Source organism: Canis aureus, chromosome 5 (assembly GCF_053574225.1).
Source record: "Canis aureus isolate CA01 chromosome 5, VMU_Caureus_v.1.0, whole genome shotgun sequence".
Taxonomy (NCBI): Eukaryota; Metazoa; Chordata; class Mammalia; order Carnivora; family Canidae; genus Canis; species Canis aureus.
This window is the reverse complement of record NC_135615.1, coordinates 40,594,704-40,611,053: the sequence shown is the minus strand read 5'-3', so window position 1 is coordinate 40,611,053 and position 16,350 is coordinate 40,594,704. Positions and strand designations below refer to the sequence as shown.

At 40.0% G+C, this 16,350-nt stretch overlaps 2 long non-coding RNA genes across 2 annotated transcripts in view; one reads left to right on the top strand and one right to left on the bottom strand.

The window, feature by feature from the left end:
- The window catches only part of LOC144314047 (uncharacterized), a 127,695-nt gene that overhangs the window by 22,112 nt on the left and 89,233 nt on the right, over positions 1 to 16,350 (top strand). The gene's annotated exons all lie outside the window — the stretch shown is intronic.
- LOC144313404 (uncharacterized) lies at positions 4,129 to 6,101 on the bottom strand. Its single transcript, XR_013379063.1, has 3 exons — positions 5,939 to 6,101; positions 5,100 to 5,250; positions 4,129 to 4,351 (listed from the first exon to the last, which is right to left on the bottom strand). It is a non-coding gene; the product is annotated as an uncharacterized LOC144313404 (long non-coding RNA).

The window sequence follows — 16,350 nt, the reverse complement described above, 5'->3', positions numbered from 1 at the left end:
TTTGTTCTGTAAAGAGTTATACGTATTTTATGTCAGACCAGTTAGAGTCCATAAAATGGATCACTTCTTTCAGAAGTATAGGAAGGAGTAATCAGAGAGGAAGAGCACATGGGCCAATCATCCAGGGAAAAAGGATGAGTGTTTACACTGACCCTTTATTTTACTGGTGACGGAAAAAAGCTGGTTTCATTTACCACTACTCTCCCAGCTACCACTACCAGAGTTGTGAGATTCCAGTGACGGGTAAGGAGTATTTGGAAGGATCCAGAGGAAGGCAAAAGATAGTGGGGAAAACACAATATTTCTTTCTTTGAAAGGCTGCAAGGGTGGGAGACATTGAAGCTCTAGACCAGCAAACATGTCATCTGTGTCACTGCCTCTCATTCCATGCTAAAAGCAGACATTACTAATGAATAGATTATGCCAGTGTTCCCTGTTGAGGTTGGAGACAACTACAGAAACATTCTTGTAACCTTCCAGGCAGCCATTACAAAATCATAGGAGTTGCCATATAGAATGAAAGCTCAGTCCCAGGCATATATAGCCACCCTACTCAAAGGTGGGGTTTCTTTTTCCCTTTGTGTGTTTATTTAGCTTGTTGGATTTTAACCTGTATGGCTAGCAACAAAATCTAAAGAGCTCTCTTAGAAGATACATTATTCAGATTTGCTGCAGTAATACACAGTCCCATTCTCTTAGTGATTTATAATGCCAATTTATTTCTCACATACATGTTGGTGACTATGGGTCAGCCCACTGTGGCCTTGCTCCACATTTTTTCATTTCTGCATTGTTAGGAACCAGGGTAAAGGAGCAGACGCAGTTTAGCAACAGGGCTAGAAGAAACAAGTGATGCCTCTTAATTCTTTTCCTCTGATGTGGCATACGTCAAAATCACTCACATTTATTTGGTCAAAGCATAGCATGACAAGGCCAAGCTCAATATCAACAAGGAGGTGTGGATAGGTAGGAGACATGGCAGTGGTTGGGGATGTACCATTCTCTCATAGGGAAGAGGGGACACAGTAATCTTCACAGAAAATTCTTTCCTTGTGATTCTACTAGGACCGCATAGTGACTTATTACATTTTACATTTCTTCCTCAGTTGTAATGAAGATAGAAGCTATAGAAAGCTGAGGTCAATCATCTTCCAGCAATTCAGTATACTTCTTTGATAGTGGGATAGCCTCTTCTCTTTGGTGAATTTCTGATTACACTCCTAATAGGATGATTTGATCAGACCAGGTAACTCAGTCAAAAATTCTTTATATGATTTAAACCCTGGTCCTTGTTCATCCTGTTGGCCTCCTATTTTAAAACCAAAACCTTTATGATCCAGACAGAAAAACACTATGAGAAGTCAGGATGACACCATTTTTATTTGCATATTGTTAAAAATTCAACTATTTCAAAGATCTAATTGGCTTTATTCAGTGATTCATGAATTAGGCAGCATTCTATCTAGCAGTTAGAAAGCTGCTCTAAGGTGCTGTACAAAACGAAAGACATAAGCAGAAGGGAGAGAGACAAAGTAGTTATTACACTAGCAAAAAGCAGATTGGTTGATTGGTTGTGGCAAGGTCACCTTCCTTTAGGGGACAGACATGGCAGGAATCTGTCAAAGACTACCTCTCTAGCACTAACCAGGTAATTCCGGATTGAGTGGTTTAAGATTCCATTCCTGGGAAAGGCTGAAATGGTAAATTAGATATTAAGTCTTAAAAATTTTTTTTAACAATATGTCCTTCAATTTTCCTGGAATTCACTTCCTCCTATGAAAGACCTCCAAAGTTTACCGCATGAACACTTAAGTGTGGCTTCTATCCTTTACCAACCCCAGGGATGGTAAATCTACTCCATTACTTTTGCCCTATAGAATCATATCTTTTGGGACGCCTGGGTGGCTCAGCAGTTTAGCACCTGCCTTTGGCCCAGGGCCTGATCCTGCAGACCTGGGATCGAGTCCCATGTCGGGGTCCTTGCATGGAGCCTGCTTCTCTCTCTTTCTATGTCTCTGCCTCTCTCTCTCTGTGTCTCTCATGAATAAATAAATAAAATCTTAAAAAGTAAATAAATAAAATAATATCTTTGTAAACCAAAAAAATGACCATGGGTGTCAATCCAAAAATAAAGAAACTAGTGTTTCTTCTAAAGAACAAAGAAGCATGCTCTTTTTAATCCAAATTTCTTATTCTTACCACATCATTTTGCATGTAGTTGATGTTGGAAGGAAAGTATCCAGTTCAGGATTTTCCTTGATGCCTTCAGTCCAAGGCAATAGCTGATTCCAACACCCACTCTGGGCTTGTGTGCACCTGGAGGAGCAAATATACTCTATGCTTGAGTTGACTAATGAGTAGCAGCTGTATAGTTCTGCAGAAACTGTATATTTTACCCAAAGAAAAGAACATATTGGGATTATAGGGCTGAAAGGCTATCCCCCTACCATAAGAGCACCAGCCTGTGAGCACCCTATGTTGATTACATTCTGAAGGCTAAGTCATTGACTCTCAGTTACATTTGTACTTATATATTTTTATATACATACTTATATAGCAATATCAAGGAAGGGGACTGTTTAGTAAGATGTTGATAATCTGCCAAGGTCAGTGGCAGCTGTGACTCTGTCTCTACCTCCTCCATCATAACATTCTTGTCCTATTAGTTTTTCTTTTCATATGAAATACTACATTTCCTCTTACTCAACTGATGGATGGTTGGGATTATTATTTTTGATTTTGGCAAACCCATAAAGAGGAGCATTCCGAATGTGCTGGAGGGGTAGGAACAGAACAGATACTGAGGCCATGTCTCAAAGAAATACACTTTGCCTTGCTAAATCCTCTTCATCCTCAGGTCTTAGCTTCATCGACACTTCCCTTGAGTCATTCTGAGCTGGGTGCCCAGCTGTGTGCTTTTATGTACATCTTATATAAGGAGACTCTGAATTTCCTGAGGCAAGAAAGTCTTCAAGTGCTTGATATTTCTTCAGTGCTTGACACGGGTTTGGGTATAGACTAGGGACTCAGCAAGTACTAATGGAATAGATGGAATGAATGAATTCTTACTTCCTCTGCTTGTCCCCATCTTGGAGGCCATGAAAGGTCTTAGATTGGTCTAGGCCACCAAAAAATTGTAATATGACTTGGAGCTCCTAGTTAGGAAGTACTCTAACCCAAGCAGATGTGTTTGAAGAGGCAATATTTTCACCACTCTGGGCTTGCCCTTCCTCTTTACAGAGACTTTATAGTATGGTGATTAAGAACAGTCTAATGGCATACACACCTATCAGGAAGTTCTCTCTTTACCTTTGATGAGTAGTAAGAGCTTCTTGGAAAAGTTATGTTAAAAGCTGCTGATCTCAGTTTTCTCAGGTATAAAATGGGGGAAATAATAACGCCTATCTCATATGATTGTTGTGAGATGTGAGATTTTAAGTGGTTGGGTCTTAGTAAACACTTAGCAATTGTTAGCTGTTATAATCAATAGTGCTATTAATTTGTATTTCTTCTGATTTTGACTATGAAAATAAGAAGAGACAAGAGAATGAAGCAGAGTGATACTCAGTATCTGAGCAGATTTTAAAAGGCCATGGGATTAAAGACTGTCGATAACTCATATTCTTTTGCTTATAAACTCCCACTTCCATCAACACATTAAGTATAATCAATATAAATATAATCACCACTCAAATAGGATGGTCTATTTGCTACTCACTTTTCAGAAAAGTAACCTAAGCATAAATGTAAAGACTCTGAAAGCAGTGTCATTAGTGAATGTTATTATCAGCCCTCCCCAGTCCTACTCAAATCCCAAGGTTGGTTGTATTTTAAAAACACTCTTGCTTCATTAATCTGATTTTTAAAAAGCAGGGATTGTTCATTATACATTATGCTTCAAGTTAGGGTAGCTTTTAAGAAACTGGCATTTGGCTTTATTAAATAAAATTTGTTTTCCTTGTGATCACACAGTAGTAGGTGATACTGGATGTCCTTTGCTACAGTAAAGATGTTGAGTGCCCTTTGAGGGAACAGGTAACCAGGGTCTGAGTGGACTTCCTCCCTACCATAAATGGACTAGTGTGTGCTGAGATATGCTGTACCAGTGACTTCTTTTTTGTAAACAAGACTGCTTCTATCTGACAAGCTGGAGAACAGTGGGAATAGATGACTGTGTTCTGGGTTTAATTTCCCATCAACGAGGAATTCCAATGTCCAACAAGATCCTAAATAGCTTACTGTTTCCTCCTAGTCTGTCTTCCTTCGGATGCCAGAGATCTGATAGTGATAGTATCACTGGAAAGGTGGAATTTCTCCTAGGAAATGTTGTTTCCCAAGATAGGAAGTAGGCCTGTGAGACAAGGAGAATTCCTATCAGTAATAACTATGTATACATAGTCAGAATCTGACCTTTACATCTTGTAGAGGAGTAGAGGAGTAAGAGGAGTGAGAACCTGGCTTAGATTCTGTCCTTTGTTTTACCAGAAATTGTTTTTGAAATCACACAGACCTAAGTTTACATGCTAATTCTTGAACATTTTAGCTATGTGATCATGGATAAATTAAGTTGGCATTTCTAAGCCTCATTGTAAAATTAGTTTATATATATATATATATATAAAATTAGTTTATATATATATAAAAGTATATATATAAGTATACATATACATGTATATATATAAAACTAATATATACATAGTACATATACATATATAAAACTAATATATATGACTAGTATATATAACTAATATATAACTATATATATAACTAGTTTATATATATAAATCATCTTCTAAAGCACCTGTAAGATGTTAAATACTTAAGAAAGAGTAATTTTTACTATTTTAATAGCAATCTTAGTAGTATATATAGTAAACTATAAATGTACATATATATATATAGATAGTTCATTTTGAACCACTGGAGACATGTATATTATGATAATAGAAAGAATAAATTACATTGAGTACCTAGTATGTGATGGCTATTGCTAATCTCTTTATAAACATTACCTCATTTAGTTTTACTCTCATAAAACTTTAAGAAGTGGATTCTATTATTTTTAAATATAAGAAATTAAGGAATGAAGAGTAAATTACCGAGTAATATGAAGAGGTGATAAATTGCCTGAGAATTCTGAGAATCCTGTCTTTGTTGTGGTGGTATGAAGGTTATTTGTCCAGCATTTCATATATACTCACAAGGAAAGAGAGAGTCCATAAGATACAATCTATTCACCAGGATGCCAGTCTAGTTGAGAGAAAAAAAAAAAAAAAAGTGTCCAAATACTGAAGGATCAAGCCATGTAATTGGTGGTCATGATGTTATAAGAGATAAAAATGTAAACAGTAGGGCCTGTCCTCCTCTTCCTTCTTTATCCATTCTCTCCTCTGCTAAGTAATCATTTCAGGTATTCATTCTGTGCTAAATCAGTGCTAGTTACCAACATGGGGTCTGGTTATAGATGTCCTGAGTTTAAACCTTTGCTTCACCAGTTATTAGCTGGCTAACCTCAAGTGACTCATTGAACTTCTCCGAGGCTCAGTTACTCATCTAGCAAATGGGGATAAGAATAATATTATTCATCTCTATTATTATTAATCATAATATGTATTTCAAGGTTGCTGTGAGGAAAGGATGAGATAATGTACTTCAAGCACTTAGTACAGTTTATGAAACACAATGTAGACTTTATTATTACTCTTGTACTTTTGAAAAAAAATACTTGCACTCTTCTGGGGATGCTAGGCTTCTCGAGGGTGTCACTCCACCTAACTGGGAATGTCTTTTGGATTCCTTACACTTCCATGAAAGACAAAAGTGTTCTGACAGTTTAATGCAGGTTCTAAAAGGGCCTGATCTTTTAGTTAGGGTGGTGTATGTATGAATGTGTGAGTGAGTGAGAGAGAGAGAGAGAGAGAGAGAGAGATTGACTAACCTGTATAAAGGTTAAGATCCCAGGCTCTTCATCATGGTCTCCAAAGCAGTACGACCTTCATCCCAGATTTCTCCTCTAAGAAGAATACAGGCTCTTGAAGAACAGGGATTATATGTAGATGCCTTCATGTCCTCAAGCCTTCCACAGCCCCTAATGCACTGACGTCTACCTAACTTAAAAGAGAAGTTAAGCAAAATATAGTCTATGCTTATCTTTCCTTTAAGATCTGAAGATCACTGAGAGAGAGAGAGAGAGAGAGAGATTATTCATTGCACTTTAGCATCCTAGAAGGTCCAAGCAGCGTATGCAATACAGAGCACAGTCAGGAGTATTTATCTGAGGGTCTGTGTGTGTCCTCCATCACCCCACAGAGAGAATTTATAGCAGAATTTGACCTCAACTGTCCTGACTTGTGGATACAAGAAGTCTCTTCCTCTTTTGAGTTTTCCCTCCAGGGAATAACTTAGCTGTCTCTTGTTCCACTTCTCCCACCAAGATGTCAATACATTGATTTTAGCTTAGCAGAGAGGAGAAGGCTGTAAAATTGAACATACTCAAATAAAGTGTGGGGGATTAGAAGGATGACAGTCCAATGCTATTGTATTCTTTGAAGCTCTCCAGACACAAGTCTAGTGGGTGGCCAAACTATCCATAAGGCATAGAACTGTTTAAGCCTGTTAGTTACTTTCACAAACTGTTCTGAAGTTACCAGTGTCAATTTCAAACCATTATTTATTTATTTTTGTATTTATTTTTTATTTTTTTTTTATTGGTGTTCAATTTACTAACATACAGAATAACACCCAGTGCCCGTCACCCATTCACTCCCACCCCCCGCCCTCCTCCCCTTCTACCACCCCTAGTTCGTTTCCCAGAGTTAGCAGTCTTTACGTTCTGTCTCCCTTTCTGATATTTCCCACACATTTCTTCTCCCTTCCTTTATTTTCCCTTTCACTATTATTTATATTCCCCAAATGAATGAGAACATATAATGTTTGTCCTTCTCCGACTGACTTACTTCACTCAGCATAATACCCTCCAGTTCCATCCACGTTGAAGCAAATGGTGGGTATTTGTCATTTCTAATAGCTGAGTAATATTCCATTGTATACATAAACCACATCTTCTTTATCCATTCATCTTTCGTTGGACACCGAGGCTCCTTCCACAGTTTGGCTATAGTGGCCATTGCTGCTAGAAACATCGGGGTGCAGGTGTCCCGGCGTTTCATTGCATTTGTATCTTTGGGGTAAATCCCCAACAGTGCAATTGCTGCGTCATAGGGCAGCTCTATTTTTAACTCTTTGAGGAACCTCCACACAGTTTTCCAGAGTGGCTGCACCAGTTCACATTCCCACCAACAGTGTAGGAGGGTTCCCTTTTCTCCGCATCCTCTCCAACATTTGTTGTTTCCTGCCTTGTTAATTTTCCCCATTCTCACTGGTGTGAGGTGGTATCTCATTGTAGTTTTGATTTGTATTTCCCTGATGGCAAGTGATGCAGAGCATTTTCTCATATGCATGTTGGCCATGTCTATGTCTTCCTCTGTGAGATTTCTGTTCATGTCTTTTGCCCATTTCATGATTGGATTGTTTGTTTCTTTGGTGTTGAGTTTAATAAGTTCTTTATAGATCTTGGAAACTAGCCCTTTATCTGATATGTCATTTGCAAATATCTTCTCCCATTCTGTAGGTTGTCTTTGAGTTTTGTTGACTGTATCCTTTGCTGTGCAAAAGCTTCTTATCTTGATGAAGTCCCAATAGTTCATTTTTGCTTTTGTTTCTTTTGCCTTCGTGGATGTATCTTGCAAGAAGTTACTATGGCCGAGTTCAAAAAGGGTGTTGCCTGTGTTCTTCTCTAGGATTTTGATGGAATCTTGTCTCACATTTAGATCTTTCATCCATTTTGAGTTTATCTTTGTGTATGGTGCAAGAGAGTGGTCTAGTTTCATTCTTCTGCATGTGGATGTCCAATTTTCCCAGCACCATTTATTGAAGAGACTGTCTTTCTTCCAATGGATAGTCTTTCCTCCTTTATCGAATATTAGTTGCCCATAAAGTTCAGGGTCCACTTCTGGATTCTCTATTCTGTTCCACTGATCTATGTGTCTGTTTTTGTGCCAGTACCACACTGTCTTGATGACCACAGCTTTGTAGTACAACCTGAAATCTGGCATTGTGATGCCCCCAGATATGGTTTTCTTTTTTAAAATTCCCCTGGCTATTCGGGGTCTTTTCTGATTCCACACAAATCTTAAAATAATTTGTTCTAACTCTCTGAAGAAAGTCCATGGTATTTTGATAGGGATTGCATTAAACGTGTATATTGCCCTGGGTAACATTGACATTTTCACAATATTAATTCTGCCAATCCATGAGCATGGAATATTTTTCCATCTCTTTGTGTCTTCCTCAATTTCTTTCAGAAGTGTTCTATAGTTTTGAGGGTATAGATCCTTTACATCTTTGGTTAGGTTTATTCCTAGGTATCTTATGCTTTTGGGTGCAATTGTAAATGGGATTGACTCCTTAATTTCTCTTTCTTCAGTCTCATTGTTAGTGTATAGAAATGCCACTGACTTCTGGGCATTGATTTTGTATCCTGCCACGCTACCGAATTGCTGTATGAGTTCTAGCAATCTTGGGGTGGAGACTTTTGGGTTTTCTATGTAGAGTATCATGTCATCGGCGAAGAGAGAGAGTTTGACTTCTTCTTTGCCAATTTGAATGCCTTTAATGTCTTTTTGTTGTCTGATTGCTGAGGCTAGGACTTCCAGTACTATGTTGAATAGCAGTGGTGAGAGTGGACATCCCTGTCTTGTTCCTGATCTTAGGGGAAAGGCTCCCAGTGCTTCCCCATTGAGAATGATATTTGCTGTGGGCTTTTCATAGATGGCTTTTAAGATGTCGAGGAATGTTCCCTCTATCCCTACACTCTGAAGAGTTTTAATCAGGAATGGATGCTGTATTTTGTCAAATGCTTTCTCTGCATCCAATGAGAGGATCATATGGTTCTTGGTTTTTCTCTTGCTGATATGATGAATCACATTGATTGTTTTACGGGTGTTGAACCAGCCTTGTGTCCCAGGGATAAATCCTACTTGGTCATGGTGAATAATTTTCTTAATGTACTGTTGGATCCTATTGGCCAGTATCTTGTTGAGAATTTTTGCATCCATGTTCATCAGGGATATTGGTCTGTAATTCTCCTTTTTGGCGGGGTCTTTGTCTGGCTTTGGAATTAAGGTGATGCTGGCTTCATAGAACGAATTTGGAAGTACTCCATCTCTTTCTATCTTTCCAAACAGCTTTAGGAGAATAGGTATGATTTCTTCTTTAAACGTTTGATAAAATTCTCCTGGGAAGCCATCTGGCCCTGGACTCTTGTGTCTTGGGAGGTTTTTGATGACTGCTTCAATTTCCTCCCTGGTTATTGGCCTGTTCAGGTTTTCTATTTCTTCCTGTTCCAGTTTTGGTAGTTTGTGGCTTTCCAGGAATGCGTCCATTTCTTCTAGATTGCCTAATTTATTGGCGTATAGCTGTTCATAATATGTTTTTAAAATCGTTTGTATTTCCTTGGTGTTGGTAGTGATCTCTCCTTTCTCATTCATGATTTTATTAATTTGAGTCTTCTCTCTCTTCTTTTTAATAAGGCTGGCTAATGGTTTATCTATCTTATTAATTCTTTCAAAGAACCAACTCCTGGTTCTGTTGATCTGTTCCACAGTTCTTCTGGTCTCGATTTCGTTGAGTTCTGCTCGAATCTTTATTAACTCCCTTCTTCTCTTGGGTGTAGGATCTATTTGCTGTTTTTTCTCTAGCTCCTTTATGTGTAAGGTTAGCTTTTGTATTTGAGTTCTTTCCAGTTTTTGAATGGATGCTTGTATTGCGATGTATTTCCCCCTTAGGACTGCTTTTGCTGCATCCCAAAGATTTTGAACGGTTGTATCTTCATTCTCATTAGTTTCCATGAATCTTTTTAATTCTTCCTTAATTTCCTGGTTGACCCTTTTATCTTTTAGCAGGATGGTCCTTAACCTCCATGTGTTTGAGGTCCTTCCAAACTTCTTGTTGTGATTTAGTTCTAATTTCAAGGCATTATGGTCCGAGAATATGCAGGGGACAATCCCAATCTTTTGGTATCGGTTCAGACCCGATTTGTGACCCAATATGTGGTCTATTCTGGAGAAAGTTCCATGTGCGCTTGAGAAGAATGTGTATTCAGTTGAGTTTGGATGTAAAGTTCTGTAGATATCTGTGAAATCCATCTGGTCCAGTGTATCATTTAAAGCTCTCGTTTCTTTGGAGATGTTTTGCTTAGAAGACCTATCGAGTATAGAAAGAGCTAGATTGAAGTCACCAAGTATAAGTGTATTATTATCTAAGTATTTCTTCACTTTGGTTAATAATTGATTTATATATTTGGCAGCTCCCACATTCGGAGCATACATATTGAGGATTGTTAAGTCCTCTTGTTGAATAGATCCTTTAAGTATGATATAGTGTCCCTCTTCATCTCTCACTACAGTCTTTGGGGTAAATTTTAGTTTATCTGATATAAGGATGGCTACCCCTGCTTTCTTTTGAGGACCATTCGAATGGTAAATGGTTCTCCAACCTTTTATTTTCAGGCTGTAGGTGTCCTTCTGTCTAAAATGAGTCTCTTGTAGACAGCAAATAGATGGGTCCTGCTTTTTTATCCAGTCTGAAACCCTGCGCCTTTTGATGGGGTCATTAAGCCCGTTCACATTCAGAGTTACTATTGAGAGATATGAGTTTAGTGTCATCATGATATCTATTCAGTCTTTGTTTTTGTGGACTGTTCCACTGAACTTCTTCTTAAAGGGGAATTTTAAGAGGCCCCCTTAAAATTTCTTGCAGAGCTGGTTTGGAGGTCACATATTCTTTTAGTTGCTGCCTGTCTTGGAAGCTCTTTATCTCTCCTTCCATTTTGAATGAGAGCCTTGCTGGATAAAGTATTCTTGGTTGCATGTTCTTCTCATTGAGGACCCTGAATATATCCTGCCAGCCCTTTCTGGCCTGCCAGGTCTCTGTGGAGAGGTCTGCTGTTACCCTAATACTCCTCCCCATAAAAATCAGGGATTTCTTGTCTCTTGCTGCTTTAAGGATCTTCTCCTTATCTTTGGAATTTGCAAGCTTCACAATTAAATGTCGAGGTGTTGAACGGTTTTTATTGATTTTAGGGGGGGATCTCTCTATTTCCTGGATCTGAATGCCTGTTTCCCTTCCCAGATTAGGAAAGTTTTCAGCTAGAATTTGTTCAAATACATATTCTGGCCCTCTGTCCCTTTCGGCGCCCTCGGGAACCCCAATTAAACGTAGGTTTTTCTTCCTCAGGCTGTCGTTTATTTCCCTTAATCTATCTTCATGGTCTTTTAATTGTTTGTCTCTTTTTTCCTCAGTTTCCCTCTTTGCTATCAACTTGTCTTCTAGGTCACTCACTCGTTCTTCCACCTCGTTAACCCTCGTCGTTAGGACTTCTAGTTTGGATTGCATCTCATTCAATTGATTTTTAATTTCTGCCTGATTAGCTCTAAATTCTGCAGTTATGAAGTCTCTTGAGTCCTTTATACTTTTTTCTAGAGCCACCAGTAGCTGTATAATAGTGCTTCTGAATTGGCTTTCTGACATTGAATTGTAATCCAGATTTTGTAACTCTGTGGGAGAGAGGACTGTTTCTGATTCTTTCTTTTGAGGTGAGGTTTTCCTTCTAGTCATTTTGCTCAGTGCAGAGTGGCCAAAAGTAAGTTGTATTGGGAAAAAGAGAAAAAGAGAGGAGAGAAAGAAGGAAAGAAAAGAGAAAGAGAAAAAAAAAGGGAAGAAAAAGAAAAAAAAAAGAACGAAAAAAAAAAAAAGAAGAAAAAGAGAAAGAAAAAGAAAGGAGAAAAAAAGGGGGTGGGGGAAGGAAACAAATCAAAAAGCAAAACAAAATAAAAACAAAAACAAAAACAAAAACAAACAAACAAAAAAAGAACCACCGGGGAGTATCTTCTGATTCTGTGTACTTTAAGTCCCTTGGCTTCTCCTGGAAGTTGTCAGTCTAGCTGGTGTTCTGGGGGAGGGGCCTGCTGTGCTGGTTTTCAGGTGTTAGCAGTTGGGGGAGCTGCTGTGCCCCTGCCTGGTGCAGGGCTCAGTGGGGGTTGTTTACCTCGTGAGGCCGCAGGAGGAACAACCCCAGTGGCGGGGCCAGCTCTGGAAACCTGGATTCAGCTCCGGCAGGAACTCCGTCTGCAGGGCCTGGAGGCTCCGGGGCGGGGCCGCTGATCTGCTCAGCTGGGGCAGGAGCGTCCTCGCTGTCCTGGGCCCTCCCGGCCTCTGCCCGTCCCGGGGGAGGCGGGATCCTGGGCTGTGTCCCGGCGCCCTGTGCTCCGGAGCCTGCGCTGTTGGATTCGCGCTCCCGGGCCGCGCAGCCCCCTCCGCGGAGCCGCCGCCCGAGCCCCTCCGAGCTGCTCCTGGAACCGCGCAGCCCCCTCCGCACGGAGCCTCTTCTTCTGCCCGAGCCCCTCCGAGCTGCTCCTGGAACCGCGCAGCCCCCTCCGCACGGAGCCTCTTCCTCTGCCCGAGCCCCTCCGAGCTGCTCCCGGGGCCGCGCAGCCCCCTCCGCGGAGCCGCCGCCCGAGCCCCTTCAGCTGCTCCGGGTCCCGCCGGGTCCCGCCGTGCGCGCTGCAGCCCTTAGGGAGCTCGGCGCACTCTCCTGGGCGCGCAGTTGCTCTGTTAGTGTCCCCGGGAGCCCGAGGGCATCCTCGCCCTCCTGGGTCCTGCTCCAACTCCCCGCGAGCCCCTTTCCCCCGGGAAGGTCGGTGCAGCTCCTGCTCCTCCGGGACGGGGCTCTCCTGTCCTGGGGACACTCGCCCCGGCCTCAGCCCGGCTCCTCGCGGGGCCCCTCCCCCTTGGAGGCCTTTGTTCCTTTATTTCTTTTTCCCCGTCTTCCTACCTGGATAGAAGCGCGAACTCTTCTCACTGTAGCATTCCAGCTGGTCTCTCTTTAAATCTCAGGCCGAATTCATAGATTTTCAGGATAATTTGAAGGTTTTCTAGGTAGTTTGGTGGAGACAGGTGATTTGGGGACCCTACTCTTCCGCCATCTTGCTCCTCCCCTCAAACCATTATTTAAAGCCTTACAAATAATTATAATGCTTTGCATTATCCCTTGTTATTTGACTATCAGACTCTCTCCTCCACTATAGGCCAGTGATAATGGCATGCATCGGATTAGCATTGTATTCAGTTTAAGGAATGGATCATTTTTAAGAGCTGCCCTGACGTGATACAAAGAATGTGGTAAAGTCCAGAAAAGACCCTGGGTGGTTTTAATTTAAAATACGGCAACAGGTGGTTTGATACTCTTCCCTGCAAAAGGTGAACTCTAATACCCCTCCTCTTAAGTGTTAGTTGTATTTAGGGACTTTCTTCTAACAAATAGAATGTGGAGAAAGTGAAGGTGTGTGATGTTTGACATTAGGATATACAAGGTACTGTGGCTTCCTGCTTGCAGTGAGTTCTGCAATCAGTTGCAGAACTCACTGTTTTCACATAATCTTATATTGTGGGTAATTATACACAGACATTAACTTGATAAAGATAATTAGAAGAATCTATCATTGCTGGGGGGGTTCAATTTATTTGACTGTGAACTTTTAGTGGGGGAAGCCAGTCAGTATGTCACAAAGACATTCAGCTGACTTATGGCATGAGGAACTGAGGCCCCATGACAGTCATGTGAGTGCACCACCTTGGAAGTGAAGCCACCAGCTCCATTCTGGGCTTTCAGATGATTGTGCCTCCGATGGACATCTTGGGTATACCATTTCATGAAAAACTCTGAGCCTGAATCAGTCACTGAAACTGTGCCTGAATTCTTGACCCACAGATACTGTGAGATTAAAAAAAAAATCATTGTATTAATCCACTAAGTTTGGGGAATTTTATCACACAGCAATAGCTAACTAATACTGGCTTATTTCAGCGAAACTTTCAAAATTCTTTCCATTTCAAATAGTTTTTTGGAAAGCATAAAATAGATTCAAAGAAGTTGGTGGAAGCTGCCAAAGTAGGCACTGAATTTTTTTTTTTTTCTGACACCTTTAACTTCTAATTTATTTTTCCTGGCCTGCCTCTGAGATCACATTCTGGGTATAGAATCAATCTGTAGCAAGGATGGAGGAGGGAATACTTGGGATGCTCAGCTGCTTTTATGAACAACAATTGAGGCTTTCCTTATCTTTAGTTGATGGGCTTAGTATTCTCGACCTAACAAGAATTCTTTAGTTTAAACAGCATATGTCTTTTTTGCTTATGTGTTTTGTCCATAAGATTATTATGTCTGCTTTCAATAAATTCATAAAAATAAAATCAATGTGAATGATCTTAAGGGAAAGGAATACTGAGATTGGACCTAATTCTTAACTCCTAAGAAAGATTTGGGGGAGGAGGCTTTTTGAATAGATATCTCTCTTTGGACTATAGAAGGGACACAGTGAGTGAGGACCAGGTGGATAAAGATAATTTTTCTTAGACTTATGCAGTAGTGCAGTTCCTGTGTTCTCTGAAATATCCCTTACATTATTCTTACTTGCTGGGTGATATTGTAGACAGAAATTTGGTCTTGAAATGAAGAGATTTGGCTTATAAGTCCTACCCCCTATGAAATAAATTTTTCTCCAGAGACTTTTTTCCTCCACTTTTTAAAAAAAGATTTTATTTATTTATTCATGAGAGACACAGAGAGAGGCAGAGACATAGGCAGAGGGAGAAGCAGGTTCCCCGTGGGTAGCTTGATGAGGTCTCAATCCCAGGACCCTGGGATCATGACCTGAGCCAAAGGCAGACACTCAACCACTGAGCTACACAGGTGTCTCTTTCCTCTAATTCTTTAATACATTGCGGGAACAGGCTTGTAACTGAAAGATGCATTTTCAAGGAAACTGTACAAAAAATGTGTTCTTATCATGGTAATAATTTGAAAGCATTTTTTTTTTTTTAATTTTGAGGAATGTTTTTGTTCCGGGAGTTATGGTACAATCAAATGAATTCATCTTTGCAGTGAAACCAATGGATGAAAAAGTATGTGAAGTGCAAACTATAGTTATAAGTTTACAAGATAAACTACTTTTGTTGGGAATCAGTTGCAGAACTCACTGTTTTCACATAATCTTATATTGTGGGTAATTATACACAGACATTAACTTGATAAAGATAATTAGAAGAATCTATCATTGCTGGGGGGGGTTCAATTTATTTGACTGTGAACTTTTAGGGACTTTGGATTAGATGATTAACTCATACTGGGTATTAATTTGTTGGTAAGTGCCTGAAATAGTTACTGAAATTAATACAGATCACGTTTTTACCTTTTCACAATGAATCTGTTTGATTAACAGTACTGTATTTATTCAGTTGGGGATCTTAAATACCAGATGCAAATTTCAAATAATCACTTGAACAATCAAGTTCAAATATTTAACAGATCAGTGCAGAAAAGATTAAGTGGGAAATTTACTTTAAAGGACAAATGAGTGTGTTAGAGACAGAGTAGAGTGAGGAACAGATATATTTTAACTATTTTGGACCTTGTGATATGGAAGACACATAGGTCACATGAGGGGCATGTTTCCAGTTTCGGGAAATTTTTGATTCATTACAATTTTTATGAAATCTTTTCTGGTATGTTAGAGAATGGCTCCAACCCTAGCCGTGTGTGAGCATCACTGAGAAATCTTATTAAAAATACAGATTCCTGGGCCTCTCAGGATTCTGAATCATAGATCTGGTTTGGTACTTACACATCTTTATTTTTAACAAGCTCCCCAGGTGATTCTGATGCATCACCTGCTTTAGGAAGAACTAAATTAGGACATTCCTGTGGAAGTCTGCTCCTAGCTAGAAACATGAGATTATACTAGTTTGCTCCTAATATCATAAGCAGGAAAATAGAAGAAAAGACACATTCTTTTTTCTTTTTTTTCCCACTCATTAGGCCCTAGTGCAAACTTCGCATGTCCTCTCTTCTAATTGCCAAAGGCATCTATTTTCTTCATGCTGCTGTCTTTCCCAGTTTCTTACCTGAGGAAAGAGACATTTACCTACTTCTAACCCATTCTTCTGGGGCTGATACTGGCACTGCTCTCGAGGCTAGCCCTGTTGAGCACTGGGCACTTCTCTCGCTCCCTGGACTGTGCTCCCATATTGTATTTCAGTCTCCATTACTTGATTTCTGGATTCTTCCTTAAGATGTAGTCCTGAAGTTTTTTTCCGTAATGTAGTCCCTGTAAAGTTGGAGTTTGGTCTTGATTTTCTTCTATACTCCTCCCCAGAATGTAAATCTTCTTTCAAAACCTTAGTCCAGAGACCAGGACTGTCACAAGGTGGTAGATTTCCTCCGTGTAGCCCGGC